The sequence below is a fragment of the Vulpes lagopus genome, chromosome 10 (genome assembly GCF_018345385.1).
Source record: "Vulpes lagopus strain Blue_001 chromosome 10, ASM1834538v1, whole genome shotgun sequence".
Lineage (NCBI taxonomy): Eukaryota > Metazoa > Chordata > Mammalia > Carnivora > Canidae > Vulpes > Vulpes lagopus.
The window spans coordinates 98,301,020-98,317,751 of NC_054833.1; positions in this window are offsets into that span (position 1 = coordinate 98,301,020).

Sequence of the window (16,732 nt, forward strand, 5' to 3'; positions counted from 1 at the left end):
TCAGATCTCCAAAGCAGGTGTAAAAGCTATAATTAATTGTAATGGTTGTTATGTTTTTTAATAGTTACCTGCTATAATGTCCCTTTGATAGGCAAAGGTGCTGAGGCTTTGGGTCAGAGGCAGATATCCTAAGTGTGGAGACCCAAGATATACAGTAGCCAAAGCCCTCCCATTTCAAATGCCCTTGAGCCTCACAGGAAATCTTAGCATGTCATCAAAGAACTGCCATGGACTAGATATACAGATATATACAAATCTCTCTCCTCCTGCCCCTAGAAGGGGCTCATATTTCTAACTAGATAGAGAAAAGTGGTTGCTTTCATGGCATTTTAAGCAGTTAGGTATAAACAGTCCAATCCATTACAAAGGCGAAGGGGGTTCAAGATTCAGGATGTTGCTGCAGTAAATGCCAACCTGTGTGTGTAATGACAGCAGAAGAACAAGAGGTCATAATAAATTCTAAATCACAAAGATTTTGTATTCTTTTATGTGATGGTTAGCCAGGTGCAGCTACAAGTGGAGACACAATGAGGCTCAGGAAAATAAAGTTCATTATATCAGCAGGTGCTAGAGACAGGAGAAACAGTGCACAGGGACACATGGGAAAGATACTGGAGGGTCAGGAGGCAGAAGACAGGAGCAGGAGAAGCCTTTAGGTCATGGTCTTTATTGGGGTTACTGAAGGAAAGGCAAGATAGGCCAAGATAAACGTCTGAGTATGAACTAGTTGGAATGGGCTTTGGGCTACAGGAATGGCCTCTAGTTGCCTGGCACCTGGCCCTAGGACAATGAAGGTAGAAGAATATTGCTTCTTGGTGTACATGGGCCAAATAGAGGAGGACTGGCTCTGGATTCTTTAGTTTTCATGCCAGTGGCATGCTTCTGGTCCTTTGCTACCTTAAAAATTGGCTAGTCTAGAGAGGGAAAGTCTCTCCCCAACTAGAAAGGCTTTTAAAATATATCAAATCATAATCTATAAAAAATAAAATATGTTATTTGGCTTCCATAGAACACTGTGTGTGTGTGTGTGTGTGTGTGTGTGTGTGTACTTGTGCATACATGTATGAGCCAGAAAACAGAGTTTTGGAGGCTTAGGAAGAGTGTAGAGAGAAACCTTCTATCTCTAACAAAAAGCAAGATTAAGAACAAGATTGAACCTTCCTTTGGAGGCATTCATAAGACCCTCTAAGTGAGATTCTTCTCCCTTTTCCATTGACTCCAGTGACTATATCTTTGAGTCTGGGACAATTTGAAATCCAGAAATGATGACAACCTAGGTCATTGTAAAATGCACAGGGAATGCCTTTGGTTAGGCTTAGAGATTCCTTTAGGTTCCCCCATTTTCTTGCTCTTTATAGCATACTGATGAGTCTAGAATTTTCTTCTAGGTCTATTTCTTCAGACGTTGTAATCCTGAGGTCAATTCTAGTGTAACAGCCATTTAGTATAGCTACTTGGACACTCAGTGCAAGCCTGTGAGGTAAACAAGATTGGCCCAAAGCCATTATTAGTAAATGGATGAAGCACAATTCCAGCAAGGGCTTTCTTCTCAAATGACCCCCACTGTGAGAGTGAGAGAGACGTGAGCCTTGGCTGGGCTGCCATTATTCAGGAAGCCATGAAGTAGAAACTCACTTTTGGAAAATAGATTCTGCAGAAATAACAGGGTGGCTGCTTTGGAGCAGACTAATGAGAATCTTTTGACAATCAAAAGGTTCATCGTGCGAGTAGCTCTACAGACCTTTATGTCATCAGTTCAACTCCTGTGTGTGTACTCTAGAAAAGCTCTTCTTTTGTGCCAAGGAAACATATACAAGAATGTCATAGAGTCATATTTCTAAAAGAAAAATCATGACACAAAAGCCAAGTAATTGAAAATTACCCCATCCTCCATCCACGGAAACAGAAGAATAAACAAACAGAATAGAACATGATATGGTAGGGAAAATAAATGAACTACATATAGCTACAGACACCAACATTTTGGAAATATAATGTCAAGAGGAAGAATCAAGGGAAGTAAGATACAGTAGTGTGCAGTGATGTGTTTACAAAGCTGGAAAACAAGGCACACACACACACACACACATAGCTGAAGCATACCTGCTTAAGAAATACAACTTCAAAGAAAAACAAGAGAGTGATAAACATAAAATTCAAGATAGTGGTGCTTTGATACAGAAAGGGAGGGCCTTGGGAAGGAGCATTCACCAGTATTGGTCTATAGTTCTGAACACATTGTTTTACAGGCATTTTTAATCATTTCGTGGCTAACATATAGAGGACATATATAGTTTTACGTGTCTCAAAAATACATATTTCCAGAGAGAAATTTCCTGGCACTAATGGCCCAAAGGCAAACTGCTTCATTCAGTGAAAACAGACGAAGGTGAACTTCACAGAAAATGCAAGCAATGTAGTGTCTTAGGGGAGGGAGGGGGCACCCCGGGGGGACAGGAGAAGAAGCAGAAAGTGGAGAAAATGCTACAAGCAGGGATGCTGTGAGAATAAGTGTCTGTTAGTGTTGATTGTATATCTCCTGTATCCGTAAGACACAGCTACTGGGTGTCCCCTCTTCCTATACCCTCTGAGATACTCTTTTAAGGATGCATGCACAAAGGGAAAAACAGGAAGGCCCCCCACCCCAGGATGTAGGGCTTGTCCACTTTCCTGCTGGCCAATACACTGGCAAGAGAGGGACCCCAGGCAGAGTTAAAACCCCAGGGTCCCATTTCCACTTTGAGAGGTATAGGTCTTTGTGCTGCTAAATAATGGGGGACATGTGGGAAAGTACACGTGAGAGTATGTGGTGGGTTGCAAAATGCTGTGCCCATGTGTGCTCCTAGGCCCAGGACTCTTGCTGTGCCTATAAAGAGCCTAGCTTCACTGTGCTCTCACTCTACTTTCCACTTCATCCAGGTTGCCCTTTGCCATATGTAGGAACACCTTCTGAGCTTGAAGGAGCTAGAAGTCGTGTTTTCCTCAAACATTATGATTGAACCTACAACACCAAATATCCTAATAAAAAGTGGAAAGAAAATCATCTGGATATCATAAAGATCTGTTATTGAATATCTTAAAGTGCTTATGCTTGGATTATGGGCCTAATGTTACTTTGAGTTTGTATATAAATTAGACACCCAAAAAGAAACACCTTAATAATAATAATAATGGTGAGGGTGGTGGTGATGATGATGATGATAGTAATGGGAGCTACCGTCCAGTAATGTCCAGAGCACGCCACACACACCAATGGACTCACATATGGCACCTTATTTATTTTCAGAACAATATTTGAGGTCATTAGCCATTTACCAATAGGGATTGGGGGGGTACATAAAGCAACTTATGCAAGGTCACTCAACAATTAGGAACGTGGCTGTGTTAGGATCTGAACCTGAGTCAGTCTGGAGATTAAAGCCACTCCTATTCTGTCCATGTCCTGATATAGTATTTTCCAAGGATTTAGCAGCCAGGAGAATGTAACAGTCAGGCTGAGAACTACCCTATTTTACAGAGGGCTTCCATTTATTTAACACACACACCTGCTCAGAGGAATTAATTTCTAAGCATTTGTGAGCTGCCTGCCTTCAGCTATAGCTCTGAAGAGGGAGGGCAAATGTCTGTATTTCAGTGAAGCCAGGGATAGAAGGAAAAAGCAAATCTATTCTGATTCTGCTTGCCAAGCCACACAGCTCCCTCCAAAATTCAAGTTGTTACCATTGGCAAAGGACGATAAAAATCCAACAGTGCTTGATTGGGGTGGGTCTCACTTTAGAACCGCCTTTGCTCCTTGGTCCTCAGGGCTGTGGTCCAGCTCTGTTCCCAGGTGACGGGGGTGAGGGCCATGCAGCAGAGGCCTGAATGAGGTGCTGCCCACCCCACATCCCATTGGGGCCACAGCACAGATCTGCAAGTTTGGGCCTTTCATGGCTTCCTCGCTAATGAGGAAGCTAAGCCCAGAGAGGGCAAGTTGTTTGATCAGGGTGGGACCCCTCAAGAGGCCTGCAGAGTTTAAGAGCTCCTGCCTGCTCCAGAACCCCCAGGATGGACAAGCATGCCATCTCTTCAAGGCAGGGCTTCTTAACTGACAGAGACATTAATAATGCCTGGAGACATTTTCAGTTGTCACAACTGGAGGTGAGAACTGCTGCTGGCTGGCACCTGGTGGGCAGAGGCCAGGGACACTGCTAGACACCCCATAATGGATAGGATAGATCCCCTCCCCCCAACAAAGAATTCCTGGGCCGCAATGGTGCCACGGTTGCAAATACTTGGGCTAAATTTGGTATTAAGCCCAAAACGGGAGAGGGCTAAGTCCACTGTAGTAAAAGGGACCCTATCAATAGCAGCAGGCCTCTGGCCAGCCTGGCTCTTAGAATATCCTGTGCCTCCGTCTCTCTATGCAACAGTTTGAAACAACCAGAAGCGCCCGACAAAACCATTTTCCTTCCCAAATCTCTCTCAAGAGGCCTACATCTTTGAGGAGCTGTGGGAGTAGGGTCCTTGAGGCTAGGAAGTGGCGGTGGGGGAGGAGGGGGGGGTTCTTGTTCTCTAGATGCATAGAGTGGTTAGAGACCTGCAGCACCGAGTGCCTGGGCTGCAGCTCTAGGGACACGGCCTGCTTCCCAAGAATCACTTCGCAGTGTCCAGGGGAGCAGGAGACTTGTAGGGGAAGGGTTAAGCGCCTATCTTCTCGTGCTGGCCTGTCTCCCGGGCTAAGTGAAGGCTGCTTCATCTCACATGGATATGAAAGAGACGGTGCAGATTGAAAGCAGCTGTACAGCGAGTGAGCGGGCCACATGGCCGCGGCGCCACGCCGTTTAGCTCGGTCGGTGCCCTTTTGTTTGACTTCGGGGGAGCAGCACAAATAAATACAGTAGGTTCTGTTTAAACAAAAGACTCTGATCAATAGAGGTTTGGATAGCTTACGACCTTCAACCATAAACAGAAATTTGAGGTAAAAATCTACAAATCCCAGATCAATTACCAGATTATTTACCCTTTTGCACTGCTGATGTTCCACTCTGCCTTGCATATTAAAAAGCCAAGGCAAGAAAAGGATTTCTGTTGCAGAGAAGAGGGAGGGCTGTGTGGATTTATTAGTCGTGGCAATCACAGCGTGTGCCATACGTTTTCCATATAAACCCGGCTGCGGTGATTGTGCAAATCGGCTAAGACAAATTTTAGATTCCAGGACTTTTCAGCCGATGCTACCAGTAGCTTCAATAATCTCTCTCTCTCTCTCTTTTCTTTTCTTAGAGGGGCTTTAACCATCTGCCGCAAACCTATTATTGCTTTGTGGTTTGCCATAGAGGAAAGTACATATGTTAGGGGCTTCATTCCTCACTAAGGTCCTTGGGGGCTGTGAGTCCCTGACAAAAGCCCCTACCCTGGGTTGCTCTGGGCTCCGTTTTCTGGGTGTAAACCAGGAGGGCTTGCACAGGAAGGGCACTCTGCAGCTCTGTACTGTGACAGGTTGCCAATCTCTTGGTGACCCTGTTTTCTCATCTGTCAAATGGCCAAATCCATCACTGTTATCCCCTGGAGGTGTCATGAGATTAACTACTATGTGGCATATACGAGCACAGCCCACACCCAACATGCAGGATGTGGCATTCAGTGGACAGGAGCTGCTGTTTTCACTAAAAGTCACAGGGCTCCTTCTCCAGTAGGCTGACCTTTAACATCTCCATGATGTTTTAAAATGAACTCTCTGAGTCAAGGGCTTGCGGGGAGAGGCTGGGGATGATGAACTGGGGTCTAAGGGAGAGGCCTTGATGTCACTAGGAAGAGAGGAGAAATATCCTCCTCACCAGTCTCCCAGCAAGGAAAGGTGATGAGTAACTTCATGGGACCCCACATCCCCTCCCATAAATCCATAGAAGTCTTCCAGCTGGAGTGTTTGTTCATCAGAACCTATAGACCTATTTTCTACAACGAAATGGCTTGGGTGCCCCCTCCCATGATAACCCTCTACCGGATGCTGACTTGGGCAAACATAATTCTCACTCCATATGCTAAACTGTTGGTCCATCCAAGGGCCAGGGACCTGTGCCTACCTTGTTCACCTCTGATTCCCAGGCCTAATCCTGTGAATGGCTCTGAATGAGCTTCAAAGCATATTTGTCCCATGAATGGCTCCTCAGGACAGCCCGGGAATCTCTCCCTTCTCCTTTCATCCTGGAACATACTGGACATCCTTATTGTCCCAACCCCTTTTTAATCTCTGACTCTGACCTCCCAAGCCAGTCACAGAGAAGATGTTAGCACTTACTCTGTTCTCCACATCTCTCTTCCTTCCAACCTTAATCGGGGAGCCATACAGAAAGCAATCTGTGCCTGATGCTATGTTGGGAGCTTGACATCTATAGAGTCATGAATTCACACAGGAACACCATTTTATCCACATTTTACAAATAGGGGGATGAGTATGAGGGCAATTATTTATAGGCTGCAAAGCAGTAGGTGAGGATTTAAGCAAGGCCTTAGGGATGCTTAACCAGTGAATGGTTCTCACACTTAAGCAGCATGGGAATTATCTGGAGGGCTTATTAAAATGCAGGTTACTGGACCTCATTCCAGAATTCCTGATTCAGGAGGTGGATGTTCATTTCCAATAAGCTGTCAGATGATGCTACTGGTGCTGTCCAGAGACAACCCTTAGAGAAACGTCATCCTAAGTATACTCCTTCTTCAGCCAAGTTCCCACTCCCATAGAGCAGGGGCAAAAGTCCTCACATGGTACAATCCATGCCTTTCCTAAATTTCTGGATATGAAATGGGAGACACATACATCATCAAGTGGAAGAACAGGTTGAAACAATGACAACTATGATTGTCATTTTTCTTCTTGTATTTTGCTGTGAAAACCAACTTGGAATCATCTGTGTTTTTTAATTCTTCCTCAAGTACTATGTATAAGTTGAATTGAAATTGAAATTCTCATTAACCAAGTCTTAGGAAACTTTGTGGGGGGATTAGGGAGTAGGGAATGGGAGGGAGGTCCAGGGGTAAAAAAAATTCTTCCAAATTAACCTTGGAGGGCTAATTATAGCAGGCGTTGGCTGTTTCTTTAAAAGAAAAGCAGTTTCTAGAGTTGTAATTATTCTACATATTATAAAATGTGGAAAGTAATGCGGTGGGAGGGAGGAGGACAAGAGACTTGCATTCCTTAGTAATGAACTACATAAGCAGTAAAAGCCCGAGTTAGAGTATTTTTTTCCAAACTTTTACTCAATAAATATCCTGTCTCCAAAGTATCACAAATTCCAAATTAGCATCGTGTGGATTCATGAAATCCATTCATTTCTCCATTCATGCATCCCACAAACATTTATTGAAGGCTCTGCTCTGTGCCAGGCATCTGCTGGGTGCCGGGCCAGGGGAGGGACACGAGCGCTGTGTGCAGTTCTGGGATGTTGATGTTAAGAGAAATAAGATACAGGCTGTATCCGCAAGGAGCTCACAGGACAGTGGGGTAGAAAGAGTCATGGAGGAGATGTATGTGCCTTTGTGAGGGGATGGAAAGGTTGGGGAAAGGGTTTCCAGACAAAGGACTTGCGTGTATTGGCAGGAGCTGTAGATTTTGCTGGTGTTTCATCCAGATACTCTTTACTAGGCATCTGTCCCACAGCTGCGGGCTAGCTACTATCCTTCCTTCCATCTGATGGGTCCATTTCAGGTCATGTGTCTGGATGGGACCAATACCAGTTAACGGGAAATGCTGTGCTCTGATTGGCTTAACTAATTGAGACGGGCCTCCAGGGCTGGAAATGGGAGGCAGGCAGTGGTCTGTCTTCAGTGATTAACAACTTGGACTTGGGAGCCAGAATGCTGGCGTCCAAAACCAACATGCCTGACGCTTACCAGCTCTATGACTTCAGGCACCTTACTGATCTCTCTGTTCCTTGGTTTCTGATACGTATGCTAGAGATATTCGTATGCTCACTTCACGTGTTGTTATGAAGATTGAATAAATTAATACACACCAGGCACTTTGAGAAAACTTGGTGCTTAGCAAGCACAAATATTAGCTCTTGCCATATCATGTTGGATCTGAGCAAAATCCAGGTATAGCTAGGGAAGACAAGTAGGGCAGCAGACATTAGGTAGGCCACCAGCAGTGTCCATTGTCCTGTCTCCTCAGCCCAAACCTGTTGTCTGACAACTACCTGTGTTCAGCTCAGCATCCTGAGTCAAGACATCCTAGCTAGGTAGATAGGTTTAAAAACTGCATTCTTAAAATGTTTCTTGATACCTCCCCAAGCGCTGGGAAATAGCAGCTCTGAGCTCTCCCTGCAGTAATGCCATCTCTCACTAAAGCCCCACCTTAGCCCATCATTAAACTTCTCGGTTTGGCCAGAGTTTGAATGGAGTTGTCAGCTCTGGGAAACACTCAAATATCCTGGCAGGGCCAGGTAGGGCCAGGACCTGCCTGTTTGCCCATCTCTCAGGGGCTACCCCACCATGGATAAGTTGTCCTGGTTGGCCCTGGTTTGCTTCCAGAACCAATGAGAAGATGGACTGAGCTAATCACATCATGCTCCTTCCATGTCTTGAAGACCAAAGCCTTGGAACTCTAGAGATGCAGGGTCAGGAAAAGGAGTGAAGCTGACCATTGGGTGTGAGAAACAAGAGAATTGTGGTTAATATAGAGGCAAAGTATCAGGAGAAGGTGGAAATACCTCCTAGCAGGGCTGTTTACAGATGTCCAGTTTAGTTAATGGTCTATACAAACCCTAAAGTTGGGGGTTATATGCTAGGATATCTGCATGGGTTTTGGGTGATCACTGAACCCTTTGACTTATTCACATGCAGATGGGCCTGGCCACAGGAATTTCTTAGTGGGAAGGGCTTCAGCTTCCCATGGATTCTCAGAAAGGTTGAGATCCACTGTACTGAATGAACTCCCAAATCACAAAATTAACTACCTGTATTCCTTGCTCATTTTCTAATGGCTTCTCACCTCTAATGAGGAAATGTGAGCAAGTTGTGTTTCTCAGATCCAGTCATTTGTGAATCCTAGGCCAGGACCTGGGGGATGCTGAGGACCCCAGTGCATCCTGCTGAGGGCTGCTCCAGCCCCACCCTGTCTGAGCCATCAACAGAGAGTCAGAGTCACATTGCTGGGCTTTAATATGTTTCAACATTGTGTGCAAAGATACAATTCATTAGTGAGAAGCCTGGTCTCTGTGGCCACGCAGAACCCCATTTCACATTCAGCAGGGCTCCAAATCCCGCCCTCATAGGGACAGCTACTCTGGGGTGGCCTGGACATCAAGCAACAGCTTAGAATCCAAAAGCACGGAAGTAAGGATGGTGGATCTGCATTTAGGAAATTTCTAGCAATCCAACACAGTAACTGTTTGCTTAATCTAATAGTTAAAATGGGGCTTGCACTATCAGTTCTTTTTTTTCATTTTTCCAATAATCTACTTTTGTTGTATTTTATAAGAGTATTAACCTGGAAAAACAACAACAACAACAACAACAACAACAACAACAAAAACCTGCTTTTTCCATAGAGTTTGAGAAACACTTACCCAGGGAACCTGGCCTGTGCTCCTAAGATAGCTGTTGGGCAGAGCTACAGGACCAGGGAGCAGAAGAGCCAATACAGAAATTCAAATATGGAATTTCTGTAGGGCCTCCTGTAACCTGAAAATCTGTGGAAGTTTCACTTCGTTCTACAATATATCCACTTCTGTTTTAATATACATGTTGGTTTCCTATTTTGTTTATATTCATTGAAGTTGTCAAGTAGAATTTTAGCTCCAAGAAGATGCACAGTGAGTTTTCAGTTTGAGTCTTTGAATAAAACACACATCTTATATGTATGGCTCCAAGTACCCTTTGAAACATGGTCATACACCCCTAGAAAATAGCAGCCTTTGTCGTCTGGGGAAGCAACTTTGCCACAGATATTCAATAGCATTTAGGTCTCAATTTGATATTTAAATGCAATTGAACTGGGGGTGGCGGGGATGCCTGGGTAGAGCATTGGTTAAGCATCTGACTCTTGATTTCTGGCTCATGATCTCAGGGTTGTGAGATCGAGCTGCAGTCAGTCAGGTTCCATGCTCAGTGGGAAGTCTACTTGAGATTCTCTCCCTCTCCTTCTGCCCCTCCCCTCCATGCACACTCTTTCTTTCTCTCAAATAAATGAATAAATCTTAAGGAAAACCACAATTGAGTGGAAGATTTTAATTTTTTTTTCAAAAAGCAAATCTAAGTTCAATAGTGTTATACAAGTGTGGCTTCCAATGCAGTCTTAATATGTCATAATCAATTCAGTCTTAGTATATAGCAGCAAACTCTTAGGTAGTGTTCACTGTGCACTAGGGAATGTTCTAGGTGCTTGCTTTACATTAGCTCATGTAATCCTTACAGCAGTCCTTAAAGATAGGTGCTAAGAGTATCTCCATTTTATAGATGCAGTACTGATGCACCGGGATGCTAAGTCACTTGCTCAAGGTCACACAGCTAGTAGCTAGTAAAGCTTAGGTTTTGACTCAGGCATCCTGGGCCCAGACACTGGCTCTGAACTAGACTATGCCTACCCAAGATCCCTCCACACAGGTCAATCTTACAGGCTGCGTTAACTTAATAAAGTAGTGCTACATGAAGAGTACTACTAGTATGTTTGACTCAGCACCAAAGAATTACAGGGAAGACAAAGGTATACACACAAGTCTGCCTTAGACTGTGCTCAGATGACATTGATTGGGTTTTGAAACTGATAAATAGATAAGCTTTTTTAGTGCCCAGTCTGCTATGCATTCTGCTACCTGGGGAATGCCTCAAGTCAGGTCCACCAGGAGAAGAATTACGTTTGGGGAGCTCCAGTTCAAGGCACCCTGGCTAGAGCAATTTGCTGGAAAATTTGGGGGCAATTTCATAGCCACAAGGACACCCCATCAATTCCACTAACTCTTTTGGACATGCCTGATTTTGTCGTGGCTGTGAAGATTCAGCCCTTGTGAATTATCCACACACCAACCCACATCAGCATTCAATTTAGTGTTTCAAGCATCCCATTTGGTCTTGAAATTAGTTGAAGAGGATGCTATTTAGGGACCATGTGAAAAAAATATATAATCGGTCTTGTGCTTATGAAAAAAAAATTGCTGTGTTCTGATTAACTGCACGTGACTCTGAGATATATCCCTGCGAAAATGACCTCCATTTGCAGTCTGATTTTGATTTGCAGGCTGTGGAATTAGATTCCACCTCATTGGTTTTATGTTTCTTCCATCGTTTGTCCATTCACTCACCAAACATTTATTGAGCACCAACTACAGCCAGGCCCAGTGCTAGGTGCTTGGGTGGAGGAAAAGAAGGAGAATATCCAGGGATGAATAAGTCCTGATTTCTGTCCTTGAGTTTAGCTTTGTCAGTGAGATGGATGTGTAAACATGCAAAACCCAAGCCAGCATCTATTACGGATCCCAAATCAATTCATTTTCTAGTAGCTTGGTTGCTATGGTTATTACAAATACCAGGTTGTATTGCCTAAGAGTCTGTTACTGAGCTAGTTACTGTTTATCTACAACTAAGTTTGAAACAGCCCATTAGGTGTTTATAAGGCTAAACTTGGGATGATGAATAGAAGTGGTAGTAGCATTTATGTACTCGACCCGTTCTAGTTAAAGTCAACAAACACAAAACAGAGAACATGTTCCTAATGCACTTGTATCTCCAGTAACACAAACTCTGCCTGCCCCCAGGCTTCACTTCCACATCCACAACTAAATTATCTCGTGGCAATAACCTCTGATGACAGCATTGCCATCTAGGGAGAGCTAATTAGGTGACTTGCCCAAGGCCACCCAGCTAGTTAACGGTAGAACAGGGGTCTCTACTCCACGCCTTCCCATTCCCAAAACTGTTAAGGTTCATCATGCACCTCAACCATTTACTGAACATCTATTGTACATTCAGCTCTGGATTCACTTTATGATTGGACAGTATAATTCCAGTCTCCATCTGTGGGTCATCTGGGTCACCTGGCCAGTCATTTTATGACTGTAGGTGAGTGGCCATTCTGCACCCAGTAGCATTCATTTTGAATCCAGTTAGGACAGTGGCATCTTCCCGAGCCAGCCCTTTACAATCCACTCTATTCACTTTCCTGGCCTCAAAACCTTGATGCTTTCCTTTATTGTTTGAAGGAAATATCTCTCTGGAATAATCTTCAGGATGATCATTTAAAAAAAAAAAAAACAACTTTCTTTTTTTTCATTTGACTCAAATGGGAAACTCAACTCAGCTTTTTGAAAGTCAGAGTGGCCTTTGTGTTTAGAAATTAACTTTTTACATCACCCGGGGGGTAGTAGTTATTACTCAGTGGATACTTTTTAGGAATTTAAATGTGATCAATTAATTGATGGTAAAAATTATATTATGTAAATGCAAATCCAGAATTGAGTTTGGTGTTCGCAGAGGCCTGAAAACATTTTAAAAGGCCAGGGTAGGCCTGAGGAAATTGAGGTTTTAGTCATTGCTGTGAAAAAAGGGGGGGGGGAGAACGAAAGAAAGAAAAAGTGAGTTTGCAAGAAACTCAGTAATAAAGGCCAGAATTTTCTTTTTCTTTCCTTTTTGGACAATGTTATCACGATCTGTTATCACAACCTAACTGTACCATAGAAACTCTGATATAAGGAATCCGGCGAGCTTTTGTTTGACCCTTTTTGTTAGAGGTTCTGCCCTCCGAGTCTTATCATGCTTATAAAGCTCATAAACACTGGAACCCCAAACAACTTAGGGAAATAGAAAGACAAAAACTGAAAGAGAAGAAGGGGGGCGAAGAATGGAGATAAAATGAAATTGAAGAGAGTAACACAATAGAATCTGGAGCCATTAATTTTTATAGCTGATGCAGCTACTAATATTTTATGAGGTTTGGAAACATGAGTATAAAAAACACCCTCATATCTGCCCTTGCTCGCTCTCTGTTGTTGTTTTAATACAAAGATAAGCCCATCATATCTTGTACCTTGAATACGGCCTTATTACAGTTAAACAACCGATGGTAGGAAAGATTCTGTGCGTTGGAGTTTGTCCAAATCAGTGTCCTTTTGTTTTTGCTTAGTTTGGTTTTCCACCTTTTCCAACAAATTCATGGACCACATCATGTGCCATTTCTTTTACTTCTTTCTTTCTTTCTTTCTTTCTTTCTTTCTTTCTTTCTTTCTTTCTTTCTTTCTTTTTCTTTCTTTCGTCTTTTTCTTTCTTTCTCCCCCCGCCCCCTTTTTCTTCCTTATCAGAGCTTATTTCTGGTTAAATTGCAGCAGGGTTTGTGTTCACTAGCTTTCCAGGACTGTATTGCCTACAATGTCTCCATTTAAATGTAGATTTTGACTTTACACTGGAAAGGAAAGTGAGAGCCTTTCTGCCTTAGAATTAACACCAAGGTGAAAATATGAGCTTGAAGTTAGATGCCTTGTTTCCCAAAGCAGGGCTGTGTGAGCCCTGTTTGAATATTCTGAGCCATTTATTTACAAGTCACCTTGTTCCTCATGGAGGGATAATGTTGCCCAATTTAGAGCTATACTCGTATTGAGACCACGACACCAAACTTTAGGTCAAGGAAACCAAAATACTGAAAGGTAGCATAGAGACTGGTACACATACTGACTGGATGCCATGGGGGCTCTTCCTGAGACTCTTTGAAATTAATGATAAATAGGATTAAAAGGGCGTGTTTAAAAAGTAGTGACATCTCTTTTCATTGTTCAGGAGCTATGTCTACTATGAAGAAGTGGAATAAAAATATATACGCTATAAATAAAGCTTAATCATGTATAGAATGTAAAGCACTTTGAATCAGATCCCCCACTTCACATACACTTTGTTTCAACTGGACTGTGGTAGGTATCTATGAAGTGCATTTTTTAAAAAGATGTATTTATTCATTTTGGAGAGAGAGAGAGAGAGAGAGAGAGAGCAGGGGGAATGGGAAAGAATCCCAAGCAGACTCCCCACTGAGCACAGAGCCTCCATCTTATGATCCTGAGATCGTGACCAGAGCCAAAATCAAGAGCTGGACACTCAACCAACTAAGCCACCCAGGCACCCCGCTATGAAGTGCACTTTGGAGGAAATTAATGAAATTCATGATTTGCCTTCTCTTTCTCTCTCTGCCTCATTTTGTTGATATGCTGTTAGAAAGGGGGCAAAATTAAGTTGCTATACTCACATCTAAGTAACTGAACACAGGCTTTTTTTCTCAGTTATTCATGAGACAATTCTACTCCCAACTGATACTGACCTGGACACTCCAGCACCTTTCAAATGATTCAGCGAAGAAAATACATAATTTTGTCAAGAGCTCTTCAAATACCTTATCCCAGTGGGCTCATAAAAATATTTGTTCTCGTAAAATCATGTATCTTGTTTGGCTTACCAAAAACATGATACTGCACTTCTCCTAATGCCCCAAATAGAACCCAGATCCTAGCAGAGGGAAATGGTTCTAAGCTTTCATTATATATGGTTCTTCATCTGCCACCACATCCAAACTGCATGATTTTGTTCAAGCTACTTAACCTCTCTGTGCCCAAGTTTGCCCCTCTGTAGGTTGGGAATAATAATAGCATTTGCACCATGAGTTAATTTGGAGGACTAATTCATCATATGCATGGTGCAAAGCAAATGTTCAGAATTCACACTCACACCTTCCCCCTCCACCACATGTTGATATAGAATTCTTTTCTGGAGATTTGAGCCAGAGAGGAGAGAGAAAGGAATAGCTGTTGGCTAAAGTCAAGTATCATCTACTTTTTCTGGAGACCTTGATATAGGGAGAAAAAAGAAAGTACTTCCAGTGATACGAAAACAGTAAAGGAGTCAAGTGAAAACCAGCAGATCCTGACAGAAATGAGAGAGGAGGAAAAATACAAAGGTGGGTATTTCAATGAAGACCCCCAGATGTCCAACTCAGTTCAAAAGCCCAGGGTCTCTCAGGGCTAAAAAAAATTAAAATTCCCTTCCCACTTTGACAGTCAGATCCAGAAAACCATCATTTGCACCTCATCTGGTCTAAATATTCCGTTTACAAATGGATGTTGTTCAGCATCGTGTGTTATGGATGCTTTATGTTTATTTAAGAACTCAGTTTCAAGGAATGTTTTCCAGACGTGTGGTTCACCGCAATAGACAGCTGTTGATACTCAGATCCCATGAGCATTATAATATGTTCAAAAATTGCGACACTTTTAAAACCAGATGTTTTACATAAACTGCACACAGGGGAGAAAAGAGAGAGAGAGAGAGAGAGAGAGAGAGAAAGGAAGAAAGAAGGAGAAAGAAAGGGAAGGAAAGGAGGAAGGAAAGAAGGAAGGACACAGGAGAAGAGGATTGCCATTTGGTATAACAATAGAGCCCTTCGTGCTCATGGAAAATTCACAACAGATTGAAATGAACCCCATAAAGCTTGTTCTGGGTTTTCTTCTACAGGAAAGGTGAAAGGAAAATCATTTTAACAGAAAGGAAAGTTCTGTCCTCAGTAAAGACAAGCAAGAGAGCTGTAGCTAAAGTCTGAAGGTCAACCACTGGCACTACTGTGGTTCAAGGTTTTTTACCACAGCTATTTTCTGGGATACACTGAGCATGCGTGTACTTAACTGGCTTCCAGCTCTTCTGAGGTTCTGTGTGTATCGATCAATTTTACAAACAACCTCCACTTCCCTCCTAACAGTTCCTTTGGGTGGAAGTGGGCCTTGTGTGATGTGTTAAAGTATGTATGTATATGTGCAATAGAGTCTCATGGTTACAGGTGGAGCTTCTGGGGTCAGACTTCCAGGGTCCAAATCCTACCTCCACCATTACTGAGCACACATGGGCAAAATACTTTATCTAAGGATACTTTGCTCCCTCAATAGAAAGGAGACCATAATGGCATCCACCTAATAAGGGAGCTAAAGCATTTAGCCCACTGCTTGGCACATAATAGATACCCAATACACTTTAGGTAATTTATGTGTAAGACTTTCTTCCTTCCAGTTCAAACCATTTAAGACTAACTTGCTTTGAAAGAAAGTTTGGCAACTATACATCATTCCCTGGTATAATTGGATAATTTAGGGTGTCCTCACGTCAGTCTTGAAAATCACTGGTCCACACAATTGGAAATGATCAGTTTGGGGAGAAATGGAGCAGTAGCATGGTGTAATGGAAAGGTGGCATAATCATACACCCCTGGGTCAATGCCTGGGTTCTGCACCTCACAAGCTGTATGGCTGTGCAGACAGCCTCTTCCCCTGGGGCCTCAGTTGCATCCTTGACAATACCCCCTCTTCTCAGAGGGGGCATGATATTAAAAGGAGCCAATTTAGGTGAAGTGCCTTGCATACAGTAGGCACTCAGTGTGTATTTATTTTATTCTATTGTTTATATGGTTCCTGAAAAACATGTTTTTATGTATTTATCAAATGACCTCTGCCCAAGTGCAGAATTTATTAAACTATATTCTTCATATCTATCTCTGCTAAAAAAAAAACAACCAACCAACAAAACAAACAAATGAAACAAAAATAATAAACAAAAATATCGGAGCAAAATAAAGCAAAATGTTTAATGGCTACCCATTGACCCTTATATAAATAAGTCTATGACCTGACCCCTACTTACCTCTCTGATCCCATCTCTCACCATTTCACCCCATCCCATCCTCTCACACAGCCACTTGAAGTGAGTCTCTTCTTACACATCTCCATCTCCTTCACTTCTG